Below are 20,025 nucleotides of genomic sequence, written 5' to 3'. Positions count from 1 at the left end.
TTGGAGATGACCTCCAGGATGAGCTGTTCCATCACCTTTCCAGGGATGGAGGTGAAGCTGACTGGCCTGTGGTTGCCTGGGTCCTCCTTCTTTGCCCTTTTTCAAGACTGACATGACATTGGCTTTCTTCCCATCCTCAGGCACCTTTCCTTTTCTCCACGACCTTTCAAAGATGATGGAGAGTTGCCTAGCAATAACATCAGCCATACATGGGTGCATTCCATCAGGGCCCATGGATTTGTGAATGTCAGGTTTGCTTAAATGATCTCTGACCCGATCCTCTTTGACTAGGGGAATGTCCTCCTTTCTCTGGACTTGTCTTGTCTTCAGGGTCTGAGATTCCTGAGGGCTGACCACAGCAATAAAGACTGAAGCAAAAAAGGCATTGAGCAACTCTGCCTTCTCCATATCCTTTGTCACCAGGGCACCCACCCCATTCAGCAGTGGGCCAATATTTTCCCCAGTCTTCCTTTTTCCACTGATGTATTTGAAGAAGCTCTTCTTGTTGTCCTTGACATCCCTTGCCAGATTTAATTCCAAATGGGCCTTGGCCTTCCTTGTTGCATCCCTGCATACTATGACAAAATCCCTGTATTCCTCCCAAGTGGCCTGTCTCTTTTTACACATGCTGTAAACTTCCTTCTTCCTTCTTCTGTCTAAGCTTCACCAGAAGCTCCCTGCTCATCCTGACCCCTTTGCTTGCCTTCTTACTCATAGGGATGCACCAATCTTGAGCTTGGAGGAAGTGAAGTCTTGGACTCCTCTTCCTTCTAGGGCCTTAACCCATGGATTCTTCCAAGTAGATCCCTGAAGAGTCCAAAGTTTGCTGCCCTGAAGTCCAGGGTTGCAATCCTATTTTCTTGCCCTGGTTCCTCCTTGCCAGATCCTGAACTACACCACATCATAGTCACTGCAGCCAAGGTTGTCCTTGACCCTCACATCTCCTACTAGACTTTCCTCATCTGTTAATACAAGGTCCAGCAGCACACCTCTCCTTATTGGCTTCTCCACCACCCATGTCAAAAAGTTGTCATCAATACATTGCAGGAACCTCCTGGACTGTTTGTGCCTAGCTGTGTGGTCTTCCCAGCAGGTATCAGTGTGGTTGATGTCCCCCATGAGAACCAGGGCTTGTGACTGAGAGGTTACTTCCAACTGTCTGAAGAAGGCTTCATCTACCTCCTCTTCCCGATCAGGTGGCCTGTAGCAAACACCCACAACAGTATCAGCCATGGTACTAGCTGATAATCCTTAAACCCTATAATCGTTACCCATAAACTCTCTGCTCACTCTTCAGCCACCCCTAGGCCAAGCTCCATGTATTCCAGTTGCTGTCTCACATAAAGAGCAAGTCCACTACCTCACCTTCCAGCAGTCCTCTTTCATCTTTATATGAGGTACCATGATTAAGGCAGACAGAACCTGGAAGATAACAACAACAATCTAAGCATTGTTTGGCTTCATTTGCTTGGTCATAGCCAGAGCTCTTCTCCTAACCAGAAGGACTGAGATAATCCCCTTTGCTCTCACCCTCAGAATCCCTTAGAAATTTTAGATCTCCTTAAGGCTTCCCTTGGCCATGTTATTATCCATTGGTGAAAAGCATGAGGCAGCATTTGTGAAGCTGAACAAACAGCTCTTGCTCTGAGAAATTACTGTCTGGGCATCAAGAAAGAAGCAAACTTTACAGGACTGTAGGTCTGGCTTGTAAGAAGGGGGGATGTGCTATGCAGGAGTGTGTATCTAACCATTTGTAAATCTCAAAGGATCCGTATGGCTTTTGTGTCACTTTAATAACAGTATGCAAAATCGTTGTTCCTGCAGCCAAGAGCTTACAGTTGTATTTTAGAAAGAATATGGAAAAAAAAAACTAAAAAAAAAAAACAAAAAAAACAGAAAAATAGAACTTCTCTTCCTTTTTATATTTTATGTTTTTGTATTTACAAGATAACATATCATTTGTAGTTAAAAAGATAATATACATGCACTTGATTATTGATAGTATTTTATTCTACCATAACAATGCATTTGACCTTACTTGTTGCCAGTTAGGTACTACATTTTCTTTTCTAAATCTTAAAAATTAGATTAATAAATAAGAGGTTAATTGATTAAAAAGCCACATGGAGAACTGTGCATAGTTTTGTTCCAAGCTTAACGGATGGAGATAAATTTGTTAGTTATAACATCTGCAAAACCTCGTTATTGGAATGTTAAAAAACAATGAGCAATCTATCATTTCTTCTGCCTTACGTAATACTTAATTATTGAAAAAAATAAAAAAGAAAAACAAAAAAACACCTCTCTCCCCTTGTTTGAAAAAAAAAAAAACCAACAAACAGAACTTAATATTTCAGTGTTTTGTTTAATTTATTTCTTTTAAGAATAATGTTGCTAAATAAGCCATATTTGTCAACCTATTCATATCAAAATTTGAGACAGTAATTAATTTGAAATCTTAATTATCTGTCAGCCTTACTTTATTCTTTTCATATATATTCAATGTCATTTTTCATGAACAACATATATATATATATGTACACTGCAAGTCTTGAAAGACATTTACCAAGAGATTCTGATGTTTTCTTTTTGAACTTAAATTGATCAGCTACAGGATAAATACAATACACAGACAAAAACAAATCTGAAGACAATCTAATTTAAGATTCACATTTTGATCTCATGTCTAGGGAAGTAGAGATAACTGTAATCCAATAAAGCTGAAACAGTATTCTTTAGGAACTAATGCAGTGTTCATTAAAGTATCAATGCATCTCCATGTTTATAAGCAGTTTCTTCCTTCATGCTTTTCTTAAATTATAGTTCAATGAAATTTTGAAGCAGTAATGCACAATAGCACACTTTGAAATATCCATAGTGTTTATAAAAATTAAACTACTAATAAGTGACACATATCTTAAAGGCTGTATGGCTGAATCTTTCAACCTGTATTTTTTCTTTGATAGAATTTTGGCTTCGATTTGTACTAGCTTTTATAGAACTTCTGTATGAACAATGAGAACATGCATCCTAATAATATAGAACTCTGGCCCAAGAACAGACCCATTTTTACATCTTAACAGATTTTCAAAGTTTGCTAGTTTTTCATATGAGTTAAATGTATAGTATGTAAATTTGCATACGAGTTAAATGTATAGTATGTAAATTTTCATACTGTTGAACATTCTGCAGCTCCCACTAAGCTTAATAGAAATTATGGAAACTGTAACATGCCTGGAAATAAGCGAATTTTTTTTAGGTTTGTAATTAAGTACCTGGTTGTGTCAGTCACTGACGTTTTCCAGAACAATACCATTATTGCATTATCATTTTGGACATTATAATTTTGTACATTATCATTGAGGACTTGTTAGTGTTAGGTCAGAGGTTGGACTGGGTGATCTTGGAGGTGTCTTCCAACCTAGATGATTCTGTGATTTTGCTGTGATTATAATGACACTTTTTTTAAGAAGAGAGAAGTAGTTACTTACTAGATACTATCTAAATTGCTATCTAATACTACTAAATTATTTACTAATTAGTATCTCTGCCTGTTGAAAATGAAATAGAATTTGCTGGAAGGTGTTTGGTAAGTTTGGAGTTTTGGTGGTTTGTTTTGTTTCTAATATGTATGCTTTTTTAAAAAATCAGTTCTTAACAGAAGATTGCTCACTAGCCAATAACGTCATTCAAGCAAACTTCTTTGTAAATTTAGACAACTTTGAGAGTGAGTGGAATAACTGTGAACTAGATTAGATGTCTTGTTCAAGGCACTGGATGCCTTGCAATTTCAAAAAAAAAAAAAAAAAAAGAAAAAAGTGAAAATGATTGAAAGCAAATATATCTACAAATGAATACAAGCCTTCTTGTTGGAAGAGACATTCTCATGCGGTAATTCTGCTTTTCTATTGATGAACCTCCCTACATGAACAGGAAGAAAAAGCAATACTCCTTTGTTGCACTGTTGACAGCAGGCCTCTAAAATCCCATGGACCATAAATTGCATGTCACAGCTAAAATGAATTAGCTAAGCTTCTTAATCTAAGATTCATGCTTAGGTGTTACTGGAAAAGTTGTCCCAATATATTGACATGATTTTAAAACTTTTTTTTTTTTTTAATGAGGCTCTATATTAAAAATGTTTCAAAGTCCAAAGCTTCCTTTTTTTTTTTTTAAATAAAGAACTTAATCCTAAAGAAAAATCATAATGAATTATTAATACATTTTTTGGTTTAAAGAACTAGAAATTAAATTAAATTAAATTAAAGTTAGTTAAAGAAGAAATTAAGAAATCAAAACATTAAGATCACAAAGATCTTCCTTCCTTCCTTCCTTCCTTCCTTCCTTCCTTCCTTCCTTCCTTTCTTCCTTCCTTCCTTCCTTCCTTTCTCTCTCTTTCTCTCTCTCTCTCTTTCTCTCTTTCTCTCTTTCTTACTTTGTTTAATTTAGCACATATGCTACTTTTCCCTTACTCTCCCTAATGTGCCTCTGAGGCATGTGTGTTCTTAGTTCTTTCAGGACAAGATATCATTGTTATTTGCAACATTCAATTTCCAGTCCCCCTAAAGAGATAATCAACACTGATGCACTTAGTGGCAGTAATGGAGCTGATTTTGTGATGAAGATATATATCATCTGAGAAATTATTTGAAACCACGGCATAAGAAAATGCTCCTTTCAACATGAGCATGACTCGGCCTGAACTGGTGATATAGAAATGAAAGCCTCTGATGTATACTTATTCCTTTCAGTGTCCTGTCTCTCTGGTTTACTAGTTATTAGAAAGTAGACAGATGAGAAGAGTAAGATGTTTATAGACAAGTAGCGTTGTAAAATAACAGCATGTTATGTCATCTTTATTTACAGTGGAACATTGCTCAATTTTGTGCTTGTCATGAGAGCTCTTAAAGCAAGCAATAAGACCGTGTTATTCTGGGCATGAAGTGTCTTGAGAAAATTTTTCTACTTTCATCCATAATTCTGCTACTCACATCTAAAATACATTCAAAATTTACATATTGTTGAGGTGTATTGAAATACAGGCTCTTTACGCCTCGACCTTTACCAAGGCTTAGCATTCCCTTGAAAGGATCCTTTTATTCTGAAACCTTCAATTAAATATATTTATTTATATATTATTAAAAATCTTTTAAAGTACAATATAAATACTAATAATGTTCATAAACCCAGGAAAAGTTGGGTAAAACCAAGGAGTAAATTGGGCAAAATAAATCCAAAGAGGAAGAAGCTCTTGGAAGATGATAACAGAAATTAAGAAAGAAACTAAGTTTTCTTGAAGCAGACTTGGTTTTAAGTGCAAACTGGCAGAAAAACACTAGCACATTGGTGTTTGGGGGCAATAAATTTCAGTTTTGACCAACGGGTCAAGACAAATATGCACTGTTTTAGAGAAGTTTTTCAGAGAGGCAACCACCAGTTTGGTAAGATTAAACCAGAACTAGAGAGCAGGCTAAGGAATTGAATAAGCATTGCTTATGTGACTTTTAGGATAAAATACTATTATTGCTTTTGAAATGCTACTGGCTTAGTCTGGTCCCCAGCCACATGTCCCTTTCTCCCTTCCTCTTTGGTTGCTGCAGCATTCACAAAGCAATGCAGATAGACAGATTAGGGAATTAGTATGGTTGAAAACATATTGCATTGCCTCCACTTGTACCCCCATCTTTTTCTCTGATCCAGCTTTCTGCATGGCTCAAAAATGCTAACAACAACCTAAGCATGCATGAGAAACACAGAGCTGATAGCATGAAAAAAACATTGCTCTTTTGCCTTAATTTAAAACATTTACCAAACTGCATCTTGATGCAAAATGTGTAATGCAGAGTGACAATAAGAGATTATAACAGTCCTGTTTTACCACTTGTCTGTCCTTGCTATTGTGTAATGCCTGCAAGCAGGTTTACTGAATGCACAAAACTGGCTCTCCCATTTTAGAAGAAAATGCATCATAATATCTTGGATTCCCAAGCTTGTTTTGGGTTGCAAAGAACAAGTTTGTCATATTTGGATTTGGGTTTTTGATGAAACTATTATAGTGTTGTTATACAATAATGTATATATTTACTTGAAACCAGTTTGATCACTATACAGACTTAAAATGATAAATTAAAAAGGAAAAAAATATCCCAAAGATTACATATACATTACAGATTGGAGATAGTTACAGAAGAGAAAATTAATTTAAGAAGTTGCAATCTTAACATATAATTTGTGCTTTTTTTTTTTTTTTTCCTCTAGGCTGCCACCATTTCCCATGAAATTTAGGTCTCCTTTCAGTCCCCAGTCCTTCCTATTTTAAGGTTGTCTTTCCCTTGTAAACTATTTCAGATTATGTTTTCTCTGCTTCCTTCTAAGAGATGGTGTGGGTTTTTTTTATTTGTTTTGTTTAAAATCACTTTTAATTGTTATTTTGTCAGCTCATTCCTTTCAGCCAAGTACACTATCTTGCAGGTAACATTTTTAAAGATTACTGCATCAGTTTATAAATCCTCTTACATGATTCACAAAGCTTGCAGTACACAGTTACAGTGCTGATGTCAATATCTTACTTTGTCCTTGTAGACTTCCTATATAGGAAAGAACAGAAATAAACATTTCTAGAGTACTATCTCTGGAACTTTAAATGTTGGACTAGATGATCTTAGAGGTCTTTTCTAACCTAAATAATTCTATGTTTCTATGATCTCACTCCTTTCCTCAATACTGTCTGTAAAGCAACCATAAGCAAATAGCACATGTAAGCATGTAGCTAAGTCACACTTAGTCTCACCTGTACCATTTTTCCTTTTTTTTTTTTTTTGTCTTTGACAGAGTGTATGACATGAAATGATAGTCTTAGAAATTTTTAATGCTTGCCACCACAGAAATTTCAATCAGTTTAAAGGGCTGTATTGTCACGTGAGTGCAGGTGACAAGGTTGAAAAGATAGGTACACGTGGCATTATCGATGTTCCTGCCTTCAGGTCACATCTGTTGTTGCCTTACGAACAGATGAACACCACATTGACTCCACAGGGCACCTGGGACTTTTGACTGGTGGGAATGATAAAACGCTACAACTGTTTCATGATCAGACCATTAGGACAAGTCAGAGACTCTTACATACTGCTACCTGCAGCTGATTTATCTGAACATTTCACATTATTTGCTTGTTGATTTTTCTCATTACTTTGGCCTTTTTTCAATGAAGGCAAGACTAGATTTTGGCATATTTCTGAATTTGTCCAGTTCTTTGAAAGTCTGAAGCTAGGAAGCTTATTATTTCCAGAATGTGCTTGTTTTTGTTGTAGACTTAGTGTTATGTCTACAGATCTGACCTAAGTATATATTTCTCCATCCCTGATCAAAATTAGGATGTCATTACAGTTCATCTGATCCATTGCTTATTTTTTTGACTTGGAGAGTAAATGAATTATATAAAAATTATATAAATGAGGTCTGTTCATAGCAAGAAGGAAAAAAAAGGACAAATCCAATAAATTAAATATTATTTTTCTCTACACCATTTAAGAAGTGCAAAGACCAAATGACTGTCTAGTTAACATTGCTTTAATGAATATTGCTAATTGCAATCATACCATTTTAAGAATAAAAATTTTAAATTAACAATATAAATAAAAATGCAATGACCACTACTATAATTTCAAATAGTAGATTTTTAACTAAGTTATTATACTTAGTTGGCTACTATTAATTTCCAAAATATTTGTAATACTGAGTTCAAACAAGAAGTCCTTTTTCTTATGATTTATATTATAAAAAGTAGAAAAAAATAGTGGTCAGAGCTATTTTTTTTTTTTTTTATGCCAAGAATTCTTTTGTTTGTAGTATGCATAATCCTAAACACAAAAATGCATAGATGCTGTGTTGTATTCCACTCTATTAGAATATACTTGCAGTATGGTATTTTTTTTAGCCATTTTCTAAAGTTAATGCAATAGATATTGAGTGCAAGCAAAACTCATAATATTGATTGTGACTTTCCTTTTTAAAAGTGTAATTGTTCCACTTTATCATCTAGTGAAATGAAATTAAGTGAAATCTAATGAAATCTAATATTTTAGATATTTTTAAAGTGTCATTAATTTACGTGTCATTTTACAAAGAAATGTAAAATGTCTCCTGTTCCTAAAAGGTTTTCAAGTTGAATGTGCTGCACAGCCAAAGGGCTGAGAGTATATTTCTACTTTAAGTTTATAAAAACAGATTAAATACCTAAACTACATTTCCACTACACAATACCTGCTTGAAAGTTCATTCCTCCTGAAGCAGTATTAGCAATTAAATTAATTAAATTATATTAATTAAAGCTGAGTAAACTTAGTGCAGAGAACTATTAGCACATTGTCTGCTAATTTTTCTGGCCAACAAGCACCTCTAAAAAACATAAATATGGTTAAGTGATTATTGCTATGAGTAAAGGACTTGTGCCTTATTTTGCTTAAACAGCTTTATCTTTACCTTGTGGAATTTTAACTGCTTAAATAGATGGCACATTCTTTTCACTTTTCTGGTAAGTGTTCGTCTACTTCAATGAATCATTGAGAGGTTATTAGCAGAGCTTATTCATCTGCTAACAGTTGCTTGGTAAGCGGAAGCATTTAGAAAGAAACAAAGCAAATCAAAACAAACCCTCTAGTATATTGTATAAAGTAGCCATCATTTTAAAGACTCTATTTGTTTTTTAACTTTTTTTTTTCTCTCTTTTATTTAGTAATGTATCAGACATTCTGTTATTTACCTGGATCCAAACTTATATTGTCACTCGTATATTTCAAGTGAGATAGTCTCTGAAACTCATAGCACTGTCACTGTAAAATCTACTGTAATTATAAAGAGATCTAATTTCTAAGAGTGTGATTTCACAAGCTGAACAAGAATAATAAAAATGTTGTCAGAAAGACTGAAAAATGAAAAAAGGAAACAGCATCTTGTTCTGTCTAAGAGCCTCAGATAGTAAGACATTTGTCATTTCACTGAGACCTCATGAAAATTTGAGAAATTAAAGAAAGAAAATTAAATTATTGTGAATTTTAAAAAGTGCTGAAAAGATAATGGGACTGAAAGAAATCGGTAGATTTTAGGAAAAAGAAACTATTAAGTTGATATGTTTAAATTTTAAAATAGAAAAAAAGGAATCTAAATCTTAATTAGGTAACATTTTCAATTAGGTTCAGTAAACCACTTTACTACAGTAAAGTATGGAAATATAAAAATAATTGCTCATATCTTGTAGAATAACCCAATGTAGTAGCTGTGTAATCCAAAAAAGACACCTGTCATCTGGTTGGAAATTCCTTGTATTGGTTAGAAAACTCCTTCTTGAAGAAAAGATCAAAATTTAGATTGCCACCCTGACTGCAAATTTACCTAAGTTCAAGCAGGGCACTTACTCAAGGTGTAGACTATGTGAACCTATTAGTTAACTATCTACCAGATGTAGTGTGTATCTCTCAAACTAGATCGTTGCAACTGTTACACTTGCATGGACAATTAAGTATTTACTTCACATATTGCAATCTCTCTCTCTCTCTCTTTTTTTTTTTTTTTTTTCTCCAGGTAATAATTCAAACAAGCTATAAATTTCACTTCCTTTCTCAGCATTTTTATACCATCCAGTTAAATACTATTCTGCATAGTTGGTTGTGTGTTTGTTTGTTTGTTTTTTAGTTTTGCTTTTAAATGGATAATATTATTCTCTCATTCACAAATTTGATATTAAAATATTATTTTTTGCAATAATATGATTTTGAGTCTGTTCTTCTGAGTTTACTGTAATGGACTCAAGGTACTTTAAAAATAGGCAGGTAGAAGTCTGAGAGAAAAAGGTTAATTGATACAATCAGAGTAGCATTACAGCTAAAAAATTCAGTCATGTCTATGTTTTAAACATTTAGATTGTATCAGTAAGAAAACTTAAGAAACTTTCTGGTTTATACATTTATTTTTTTTTAATTACTGAGCTATACAAAGTCCACTATATTGTAAATAACTATTTTTGACCATCTTAAAAATATTTCCTTAAAATAGCAATGTTGAACAATTTTGACCTATTAGGAATAAAATCGACTAAGAAAAACAGAAACAGCAAATACAGTGTGACAATTCATAGTAAGAGAGATGGAGATAGTCATATAATTTAATTACTTGCATTTATAATTTGATTCTGCTGTATACTTTTATGATCTACAGGTTATATATATATATAATTTTTTTTTGTATGGTTTAATTTACTGAAATCAAATTTCCTACTGTTATCCAGCTCCTTGAAGAACCCTGGCTTCTCATAGCAGGATCAAGGGGAAGAGTCAGAATTTGTAGAGTCCCAGGCCCTATTAAAGAGATCTGATTACTGGCTGGGTCTTATTTCCCCCACAACATTACTGATATGACCTTTTGATAAGGATCTCTGGTGGTGATTTCCAGTAAAGCTTTTTGCTGTTCATAGAATCATAGAATCATTAAGGTTGGAAAAGACCTTCAAGATCATCTGGTCCAAGCATCACCCTACTACCAATGTCACCCACTAAACCATGTCCCTAAGCACCACGTCCAACTTTGCCTTGAAAACCCCCAGGGACAGTGACTTCACCACCTCCCTGGGCAACTCGTTCCAATGCCTGACTCCTCTTTCTGAGAAGAAATGTCTCCTAATTTCCAACCTGAACCTCCCCTGGTGCAACTTGAGGCCAATCCCTCTAGTCCTATCACTAATTAAAAGGCCTAAAGAGGCCAACCCCCAGCTCCCCACAACTTCCTTTCAGTTAGTCGTAGAGAACAATAAGGTCTCCCCTGAGCCTCCTCCAGACTAAACAATCCCAGTTCCCTCAACCACTCTTCATAGGACTTGTGTTCCAGGCCCTGTACCAGCTTCGTAGCCCTTCTCTGGATATGTTCCAGGACCTTGATGTCTTTCTTGTAGTTAGGAGCCCAAAACTGAACACAGTACTCAAGGTGCGGCCCCATCAGAGGAATAGTACATAGGAATGATCACCTCCCTGGTCTTGCTGGCTACACTATTCCTGATACAAGCCAGGATGCCGTTGGCCTTCTTGGCTACCTGGGCACACTGCTGACTCATGTGAGCATCAATCAGCACCCCCAGATCCTTTTCCTCTGCACAGGTTTCCAGCCACTCTCCCCCAAGTCTGTAGCGCTACATGGAGTTGTTGTGGCCAAAGTGCAGGACCTGGTACTTAGCTATGTTGAACCTCATCCCATTGACCTCTACCCATTGACCCATCCTGTCCAGGGCCTTCCCACCCTCCAGCAGACCAACCCCAACTTGATTACAGTGACATGAAAAATTAAAACCAAAAAAATAAAATAGACATTAAAGCCTCTGTGAGAAAGTCACTGTTGAAGCCAAAAAAAATTGCAAGACTGTACAAAGGACTCAGAAAGGACTCAAAAGGACACAGAATACATCAGTCAAGGTTTTAATTGTTAATCTGACAAAGATTTGGGAAGATTTTTTTTTTCTTTTCTTGGAAGAATAACTAAAAGACAAGTTTGAAGTTTTATAACTACTCTATACAAAGGGTATTGTGAAGTTTCATGCATGCAGTAACAGTTTTTTTTGAGCCTGTCAGTCATTACTGAGATTTTACTTTTTATTCTCAAATCACGACAACTTCTCCTCTCTTTCCTCTTTCCACACCTCCTCTGCCCCCAGCCCATCTACACCCTAGTCTCTGCAGACAAGGTGGGACCCAGGTTGCTTCCTTTCAGAAAGGTATTTCCTTTCAGAAACAGTGATATTTTAAAAATAATCTCTCCAGGGTCTTTAAAAGACAGCTTGTCTGACATAGAAAATTTAGAGGATTCTAGGTCACTTCTCTGCTGTGAACTATTGAGCAGAAGCTTTGAATTAAAAATGCTTCTTGTCAGCATTTCTTCTGGGTACAACAGCATAACAGCAGTAAAACTGATAAGACATTTTTTAAATTGTGAAGGAGGAACTGTGCAGGCCCTTTCAGTTTTCAAGCGCAAAGAGTCCCAGGCCTTTGACTTCAGGGCTGACAGGAACATTGTATTTTTATTTTCTATTATCTGTTTGTGTGAATGGCAGAGGAGCTGTGATGTCCGGGGGTATCTGCTCAAGCTTATAGGCACCCACAGAAATGGGCTTGTAAAAGAAAGGGGATAGTGAGCTAGGAGTAGTCTTTAAAATCTTACTCACCTTTCGGCTTCATTTCTCCTAACCATTTTACTTTACTGTTTTATCTCCAGCCTGTATTTGGACATACACACAGAAATGAAAGTAGAGATACTGACATAGAAAGTTAATGACAACGCACCTCTTACCAATTTGTTCACAAGCATAGTTTTTGCTTATCTTCTGTTTGTGTGAAAACCAGGCTTTGAGCCGGTATCCCCTTCTTGTCATTTCCACTAGCACAATATGGTTTAGATTGCGTGAAGAATTTTGGGTAGTAATTGAGATGTATCAAATAGGGGTTTTGAATACAGTAACAAGGTAGCAACATAAATAAGTCTGTGTGCAAAGCAATCTTCTTTTCAGAATAAGTGGTTTATTTAGGATATGCCTAACTGGAATCTTTATAAAGGTAACTAGGGATGAATTCTATTCATGTTAGTAACAATGACAGATGGTTTGATAGGACAGTGTTAGTACAATGAACCTTCAGTGAGCTGGGATAGTAATATTTGATATTTTAATGGAAAAATATGCCAGACAAAGCTGTAACAAAAGAAGACAAAAGGAAGAGTGAGTAAAATCAAATGCTGTATGTGTTCTGTTTGCCCTGTTTCTGGATTACATGATTTATGTTTATTTATTTGCTATATCTGTTCAACAATCAAATTCTGCCTGTAGGTTCTGGCCTATAAAGTGCACCTGAGGGCAGGAGTAAAATTTACCGTCTAATTTGGAATGACTGACCACATATTATGATAATCAAATGATATATTTTACTTGGAGAAGAAAAATGTGTTAGAATGTTTGGCATCCAATAATATGGAAACAAAACTTTGCTTGTATATCTCAAATTGTCAGTCCTTTTGCAGGATACCAAATGCAAGGAAATATCTTCTAATGCAAACTGACAGCCTTGCAGCACTCCAGAGGGCCACAGGACTTAGAGTAATTTCTTGCTTTTGGTTCATTTGTACATCGACCATTTACACTAATATGAATTGTATGGGTGAATTGAAGGCATGATTACAGACTAAAAATCCTGACATTGGCACTGTATATAACTTCCACTACAGAGAAACCAAGCTAACTATACAAAATACGTTATATATAATAATAATAAATGTACACATAAAATGGAAGTTGTTCTTTGCAGGTTATTTCATCCCTTTACAGAAAAGGGAACTAAAAGCACTCCAGGTCACATTTCCTGCATTTTCCTGATTTCAACTTCAAATTTTCAAATAATATGATGGAAATGGGTGAATATTGTCCACTAATTTTTTACCTGTCAATGCATATGCTCTAATTATTAGTTTTATTGATAATATTTTTTCATTTTTTTTTACTTTATTATTTTTTCGTAGTGAATTTATCATTTCTAATTCATGTACATGTTAAAAAACAGTGGTCATGCACTGAAAATTAAAGTTTTGTTTCGCCTTTATTAAATCCATTAAATATATTCTTCTTTCTCAATGTCCAGACTTCACCATCTTTCAAAATGAATTCTGATATGTGGCAAAGTAATAAAATCAACTTCCAACAGGGATATCTGATGAAGACTAAGATGGTATATCTAATTGTAGAAGACACAGTACAGCCGCTTTCAATTTAATGCAGATTAAATAGAAAATCCTATCTGAAGTAACTGTAGTAGTTATTTCCATAGATGGAATCATTGTGAATGAAATCTAATCTGTTCTGCTGCCTGTGTAGCTGGAGGACTTTCTTAGATTTCATCTCTGAACAATTCAAAACCTGCATTATTTACAGAAAAAAATAATAAAATAAACAACACAACAACAACAACAACAAACATGAGTTAATAAGAAGTGGAAATACTTGTGGAGATAAAAGACAGAAAATAACTCAGACAAGACTTACTTCTTATATATTAATTTTGGTAAACAATGGTTGCCAAATTAATATTAAATAATTGATTAAATAATTGATATTAATATTAAATAATTGATTATGGGTCAGATTCATCTCCTTTAGTTACAATTGTTTAAAACATTGATGTCTGAAGGGGAGTTCTGTTCCTTTTACCATAGGTGAAAGCATGAGCTCTCCTGACTTGATTTGGACATCCTCATTCTAAAGCTGATGTCCTTCATTAAGCTCATTAATTGTTTGTTAAAGATGCCAGTTTCAACTAATTATCAACGGAATTTAGATGAACTGTTCAGAGATATCTCTTATAGATGGCTGGATTTATTATCTTCTGTCCTGGAAAATCTGATTATTGCTTTTTGGTGCTGTATTTGGTTTGCTATATTGTGTTTTGCTTTTACACATTGGCAATATACAAGCACTTGATCTAGCAAAACAGCAATGAGTGATGCATATGACCTACTTCTGTGGAGCAGGGGTAGTTTCTTCAGCTTTTTTATCATGTCTGTCTGTTGAGCAACACTTCTATCAGCTTTATTAATCATAGCCTTGGAACGAACTTTAATTAAAGAGAATTATTGTGACATGTTCACCTTTGGCTATGATAAAAGAATTAGATTTAAGAAACCCAACCTTTCCAATGGTTTCTTTGGAGCTACTAATCTTCCCCAAGTGACTTGTTTTCTCTGTAACTCAGGTCATGATGACACAATCAAGATTGGGAAGTGTACCTAAACCAAAACTTTCACAGTGAAAAAAAGAAAAAAGAAAAAAAAGAACTCAGCAGAAATTTATCCTAAGAGTTCCTGAACATTTAAACTCTGGGTTGCAAGCATAATTGGTAATTGTGTTATAAATGGTTTAAACTTCTCCAGAAATTTGTGTATGTTCTGTATTAATGTCTACTGTATTGTGCCTTTTCCAGACCCAAAACATTACTAAGTGCTTTTCTTCCCTCTAATACTTTTTGAAACTTCAAAAGTTTTGCAGTATGGTATATGGAGAAAAAATAACATAATGAGCAGCTTAGTTAATTTTAATTCAAATGTTTATGAAACTGGTTGTAAAAAAGCGTGTTGATTAACAGACTTTTAAAAACTGATCCAGATGAAGCTGGTTCTGAAAGCATTCTGGATATTCTCAGGCCTTTAAAACACAGAATCTAAAAATGAAGGGGTACAAAACTAAGAAATGATAGTCTTACAGTTTTTATTTATACAACTGTTTGCTTGTTTGTTTGCAATGACTGTTTTGTTTTTAAACGGAGGACATGAATGTTAATGCAATTTAGAGAATTAAAATTCAGGCAAGTGGCTAGGAGTTTATATGTTAAATAAATAGTTGGAAAGATAGCAATACACTTACAATCACATTAAAAAATAAATGTGAATTCAGAAAATGTTTATTTAAGCTGAGGATGAATATGCCCAACCTCAGATTTTTCCTATTTCAGTTGTCTATAAAGTAATGTAGAAACTTAAATAGTCTAGACACATCTTCTGCAGTATATAAACACATAAAAGTCTAATTGTTTAAGCACATCTGTATGCAAGATATATAATCCATGACTCACGTTAGATAACATCAGACACCTACAGCATATATATTTATTGTGTGACCTCGACAGTCTGGGCTCCCTTTTTAAGGTGTAGGAGAAAGGAATGCTTTCAGAATGCAATTTATGTGGTCTCTGTTAGTCATTTGCACTAGGAATACAAAGTCTTATACCAGCATCTTTCATCAAGCCGAACAACAAACAGTCTTACTGGCATTCAGGTTTTTTTATCTGAAAGGTGTCAGTAAAAATAAATACAAGTATCTTTTCCTGCTGCATGAAGTGCTCGGAAAAAAAAAAAAAATCAATTTTTCTGGAAATTTAATTTCAAATGTTTACAGTGGGAGCCTGATTTTCTGCTTACACTGTTATTAACAGTGATTCCCAGAAAATCTTACAGAGTCTCCATTTCACAGATTGCCTTTTCTCCACTCACAACACATCTTCCTCTTGTGACTGCATTAAAATGAAAAATAAAACAGTGATCCCAGTTTGATCTCTATAAGAATAGTTCCAGGGGTTATAATTAACAAGATCTGTTTTGAGCAGATGGAAAAGCATTTTTGTAGCACTGACGTAATCACTTGAGTTCTTTGTATACTAGTAAACTGAACATGCCTGCAGTATGAGTACAGACCTTAGCAGTTGATCATCTGTGCCATTTGTCAGAATATTTATTCCCTGGCATGTTTTCCACTTGTATCAATTAGCACCTTGGCACAATTCCCAGGCATTATGTGGGAGACTGCATGGGCCTAAGCAGTATGTATGAACCCATCATGTTTTAGGAAAAAACCTTAGGCCATAAGGATTTTAGCCCTGTCTTGACATGAGCTCTCAGGGATAGATCACAGTTTGTGACCTATTTCTTTACTAGTTATTTATGTAGTCTCAAACTCCAAGGTAACAGCATACCTTGCGCTCAGTTTGTACCAGCTAGCCAGTACTATATGTTTCCATGCTCAACATTCAAACCTATGAACTGTATTTCCTTGAAATTTCTCATTGTAAAATATGTGGAATTAAGACCTGGAATATAGATTTTTAGATTCAGCTGTGGGAGGTGGGTGTTCAAAATTTAGATAAGGCAACACAGCATTTAGCAGCTTTTTGACTCTCAGATCTTCATAAAATTTATCCCTCAAACCATTCTGAAATTAAATAGTTAACATTTTCCAAATAATGGCAGAAAAAAAAGAGATTTTTTTTTTTTTATGATGGTTTGTGGAAGAGATTATTTTCACTCACAACTAACTTGGTAGCATTGGAAAAATCAACCATTCCTAGGTTCAGTCTTGAACAGGAGATAAAAAATAATTAATCTTACAATGAAAGAGCTTTTAAGAATTAGTTTCATGACTGAGCAATTGTCCTTTCACAGTTAGGGAGGGTGCATCTTTATACTGGGAGTATGTATACGTCCAACTGAGCAGAAGAGTCCTTAGCATTAAAAATAAATAAATAAATAATGTGTTTGATAGATTGTCATAAGTGCTTTCTGATTCATAGTTTAATGTGTTCCTAGGTTATTGCAAAAGCTTTGCTTTGGCTGTTAAGTTTTGCATTATATCCATTAAACATAAGAGAACAAACTGGCGTAGTGTCACAAATCAATTGAACACTGCTAAATAATCTTCATTTCATGTAAATCAGCACTCTGAGATAACAATAATTGTCTATTAAAAAAATCCCTTTCATTGCAAAATTTGTGTTGTTTTGTATGAAGATACCAGATGGCATCTTAAAATACATATTGATCTGAGGTTTAAAAAAACAAGGTTTAGGATTTTCATGACATGTCACTTCTAAGCTTAGACTCTTTTTTCTTATCTAATTCAAGAGAAGACTGTTCATGCAAACATATAAAAAGAAACAAAGTAAAAATATGAACACAGAATCGTAGAATGGTTTGGGTTGGACGGGACCTTAAAGATCATCCCTGCCAAAGGCAGGGACACCTTCCACTTGAACAGATTGCTCAAAGCCCCATTCAACCTTCCTGTGAACAGAAGGAGGAAAATTAATGGGATGAGGGCAAATTAGATAATAACTGGAGACAAAATAATGTACGTTATATTAAGTTACTGCTTCCTCTTAATATAGAAAGCATAGCAGGCGAAATCTGGCTTTATTTGAAATTGATAAAAATGTAAGTATTCCATGTGTGTGTTACTGTCAATATTAATTTAACCTATTCCCATGAACAATTGTTCCAATTTGAAATCAATATATCTGTATTACTTCAAACTTACTGCACCATTGATGAGATCTTCACAATGCTGTTTAACATTATGAATAATTAGAATATTATGCAGCATATTACAGTCTGTGTCTCAAAATATAGAGAGATTTGCATGACTGATATTGGAAGTCTCTGGCATTGAAGAAGATGAAGGTAAAAAATTATGGGAAAAAAAAAAAAAAGATTCTGTCTTAGGACACCATGGTACCAATATTTCTTCCATCGCCAACATTATTTTTCATCATGAAAACATCAAAGAAAACAGAAGAGTATACCCAACTTATCCTTCTTCGGCTTCTTGCAGGAAAGGGAACATTGTCACCCTTTTCACTCCTGCATTTACAAAAAGTTAAACCCTGACTGACCATTTCCTGCCTCTGAGAGTCATTTAGAAACTTTCTGCTTAGTAGAATAAACTGTTAATTAAAAACAAGGACTAGCAGCAAATAACATCAAAGAAAAAGTTGCAAAGACAGGTAGACTACAGAAACTTACTGAGAGATTCAGTTGTGCTGCTCCTGCAGCCAGACCATCCCTCTTCTGCTGTGATTCTATTTTATAATTTTATGTCTTATTAAACATGCTTAGAACATGTAAGTATTCACACAGATATGTGGAAAAAGACCATACAGCAGGAATATATTGTGTCCTCAAAGTCTGTTGAACAGCCTGTAGAAACCTTCATGGCTGTGACAGTAGGATGGATAGCCAATTGTAAATGAAGCCAAGTAAATGAAGTGGTCTGATGTTAGCCAGAGAGTTAACATTTCCCTTTGTATGTCTCAGTTCATACAGAAAGTCTTTACAGTCTCCCAGACTGCTGCTAGAAATGTTTGATATAATTCTCCTCAGTAGCATTTTTTTTTCCTTAGAGATAGCACTGATTTATAATTTAGCAATGACAACTTTTTATGTGAAAATTAGAACTAGAAAACTAATTATAATTAAACTTTTAAAAAATTCTTGACAGTTTCATTCTGATACGAAGACTAAATCCATTATCCTGGTCAATTACAGCATAAGTAATCCATTCTGCTGACCTGTTTTGAAATAGAATATATTAGTTTCCTAACTTAAGATGCAATGACCTGATAATGTACTTAATTTTAAATATTAAGATTTAACAGTGATTCAGAACACTAACCCTCATTTTAAGCATTATGGACAGACAGAAGTCTGGGGAAAAAAAAATATATATATATATTTATTTGATCCAAATTACTATATAAGTAGCACATCTTGCAGTATAAAGTGCTTTCAAAAGAACACTGAATTATATTTCTGAAATGAAAAAGCAATAGATTTTAAACAAAATAAGTATTTTTGAAAGCAAGACTATTGAAAGCCAAAATGTAGAGTGAGACTAAACACCAAGTAAATTCTGAAAGGAGTAAAAAGTAACTATGGACTCTATGAATATGTAGTGTCCTGGTTCCAGTTAGGACAGAGTTAATTTTTCCTCATAGTAGCTGGTAGGGTGCTATGTTTTGGATTAGGATGAGAAGAGCGCTGATAACATGCTGATGTTTTTTAATTGTTGCAGAGCAGTGTTTACACCAGGCCAAGGACTTTTCGGCTTCTCGCTCTGTCCTGCCAGCGAGCAGGCTGGGGGTGCAGCAGGAGCTGGGAGGGGACAGACCCAGGACAGCTGACCCAAACTGGCCAAAGGGGTATTCCATACCATCTGACGTCATGCTAAACAATATATAGGGGTGGCTGGCTGGGGTGGGGGGCCGGCTGCTCGGGAATAGGCTGGGCATCGGTCAGCGGGTGGTGAGCAATTGCATTGTGCATCACTTGTTTTCTTACACATTATTATTATTAATACTATTATCATTATCACTATTATTATTATTATTGTTATTATTATATTCCTGTCTTAATAAACTGTCTTTATCTCAACTCACCGGCTTCACTTTCCCGTTTCTCTCCCCCATCCCAGAGAGGGAGGGGGGAAGGTGAGCGAACGGCTGTGTGGTGTTTAGCTGCCAGCTGGGTTAAACCACAACAACTATATATAATATATATATATACAGCAACATATATATATAAAGCAAGTTAAAAATTTCAATATGCCAGAAGATCTCTTCCTGCAATATTAAAATGCAGTATGTTGAGAAGACCTGTGGTGGAGAAACTGTCTAATAAGTCAGA

At 34.9% G+C, this 20,025-nt stretch overlaps 1 protein-coding gene across 6 annotated transcripts in view; it reads left to right on the top strand.

Moving 5' to 3' along the window:
* CSMD3 (CUB and Sushi multiple domains 3) overlaps nucleotides 1–20,025 on the top strand; it is a 703,323-nt gene that overhangs the window by 126,933 nt on the left and 556,365 nt on the right. Inside the window, exon 3 of one of the 6 annotated variants that reach the window (XM_080578054.1) lies at nucleotides 14,772–19,644. The exons of the other annotated variants lie outside the window; for them this stretch is intronic. The gene's annotated coding sequence lies outside the window, so the exon portion shown is untranslated. The remainder of the gene's footprint in view (nucleotides 1–14,771; nucleotides 19,645–20,025) is intronic. 6 annotated transcript variants of the gene reach the window in all.

Source organism: Anser brachyrhynchus, assembly GCF_964034855.1.
Source record: "Anser brachyrhynchus genome assembly, chromosome: 2".
NCBI lineage: Eukaryota > Metazoa > Chordata > Aves > Anseriformes > Anatidae > Anser > Anser brachyrhynchus.
Note: the sequence above shows the minus strand (reverse complement) of the source record. Positions and strands in the feature narration are given on the sequence as shown.